This window comes from Pteropus alecto, unplaced genomic scaffold (genome assembly GCF_000325575.1).
Source record: "Pteropus alecto unplaced genomic scaffold, ASM32557v1 scaffold49, whole genome shotgun sequence".
NCBI classification, from domain to species: Eukaryota; Metazoa; Chordata; class Mammalia; order Chiroptera; family Pteropodidae; genus Pteropus; species Pteropus alecto.
This window is the reverse complement of record NW_006443131.1, coordinates 2,672,680-2,674,652: the sequence shown is the minus strand read 5'-3', so window position 1 is coordinate 2,674,652 and position 1,973 is coordinate 2,672,680. Positions and strand designations below refer to the sequence as shown.

The 1,973-nt window shown below is 52.2% G+C and overlaps 1 pseudogene; it reads left to right on the top strand.

Moving 5' to 3' along the window:
• The first annotated feature begins 852 nt into the window (after window positions 1–852).
• On the top strand, window positions 853–970 carry LOC112472175 (annotated as a pseudogene).
• The last annotated feature ends 1,003 nt before the right edge of the window (window positions 971–1,973 follow it).

Below are 1,973 nucleotides of genomic sequence, written 5' to 3'. Positions count from 1 at the left end.
CCGCCCTGCGGGGGCGCGGCCGTGGCTCTCAGCGCTCCCGCTAAAACGAAAAGAAAGACAGAGAGGCGGGGCCAAAGTACCTGGAGTTCTCTCTTTGGGCCTCTAGGGGGCAACTTCTGGGAGCGATTTTTTTGGAGATAATTCAGATACCATCATATTCACCCTTTTAAAATTTAGAGCTCAGAGTTTTCAGTGTATTCCTAAATTTGTGCAAACACAACCACTATCTAATGATTAGGAGTCACCGTTTCCAGAGCAAGAGAAAAAAAGGTGGACGTATAAAATAAAGTGAGTGAAGTAAATTTCGTATTCCACTGAAACGGACAATCTGACAGTCACGAGAGTGCCTGGTGCCCAGCACCCTGGAGGGAGGGCCGATTCCAGGCCTGGGACACCTAATACTCAGGACAGCCTTGAAGTATCTGGTGCCAGAAAGCAAAGATATCAAAGAACAGGGCGACAGCGAAAGGATGTTACAGGGCAATCTGAATGTCAGAAAGATTCATGAATGCACTTGAAACATTGGATACAAAACATGTAGCGATTCATAGTGATACTAAAGACGGCATGTGGATAAGGGGGGAGAAAGGGCTGCCGCGCCAGCGCCTGACTCTGAAAGCGAGCAGTTAAAGGAAAAGAACCAACAAGCATTTGTCCCTGTGCGAATTGTATCTCAAGGTCGCCAAATGGTCCTAGTTCATGAGGGAAAGTTCTTCACCAAAGGCTTCCATGTAACAAATGAGAAAGGAATGCTAGAACCGGAAAGTCACCATTTTGCAATCCCTAAAATGAAATAATTCTCAGGCAATTATCATCAATGAATAAAATGATTAGATGAAAGGTTGATGGGGAGTCTACCACCATGCCACCTGAACACGCCCGATCCCGTGTGATCTCGGAAGCTAAGCAGGGTCGGGCCTGGTTAGTACTTGGATGGGAGACCACCTAGGAAGACTGGGTGCTGTGGGTGTTAAAAACAAACGAAGAAAACGTTGGCGGGGAATGCTACAGTGGAGGGATCCGGCTGTCGCGGCTGGTTGCCCCTACTCTATCTTAGAATCACTAAACTGAGACCACCAGGTACTGGGATGTCATTCCCAGGGCGTGAGGTGCCCAGCATGGGACGGACTGTGCAGGACGACGACTGTGGGCTCAGGAGGCCATCAGGCGAAGGTGAGGGGATGGCCCTGGGGCCCGAGACCCGTAGGAAGGTGGTGGCCTTGGCTCTGCTCTGGGGCAGCCACTCTGCGATTTTGAAAAGCGCCATGGGCCAGAGCAGAGGGCATCGTGGGCATGGGTTTGCAAGGTGGCGCGTTCTACTTCCATTCCCTCTAATGAAGGCTGACCGAGACAGAGCTCCAGGCTTGGGGCACACAGCAGGGACGTACAAAGTCCCTGCCCTCGAGAGACTCACACTCCAGTAGAGACACAGCAAAAAGAAGCAAATGTGAAATGAAACATGGGGTGACAATGTTGGAGACGGAGTAGACAGGAATCGCGTCGAGTTAACTATTTGCTGCTGTCACACACGACCACACATGGAGTGGCTCCAAACAATACATATTCTCTGACACGCTGCAGCTGGGACTTCAGACGCAGGCCGCTCGGCTTAAGTCAAGATGGGGGCAGGCTGCGGTCCTTTCTGGGGGCCTCAGGTGAAATTTGTTCTTTGCCTCTCCTGGTTTTGGGGGGTCACCCCCGTTCTTTGGCTCTCTGCATCAGGGTGGGTCCGTCTGCTGTCACTTCATTCTGACTTTCCATCTCCCTCTGACTTCTGCCTGCCTCTTCCACTTTTAAGGACCTTCCACTTTTAAGAGTCCATAGGGCGCACCTGGGCAACCCAGGCTAATCGCCTAAGGTGAGCTGATTGGCCGCCTTCATTCCAGCTGCAGCCTTGAGCCGACCCCACCCCCCCACCCCGCCAGGTGATCTGGATTCAGGGGCTGTGACTCTGCCGGCCGCCGATGGGGGGG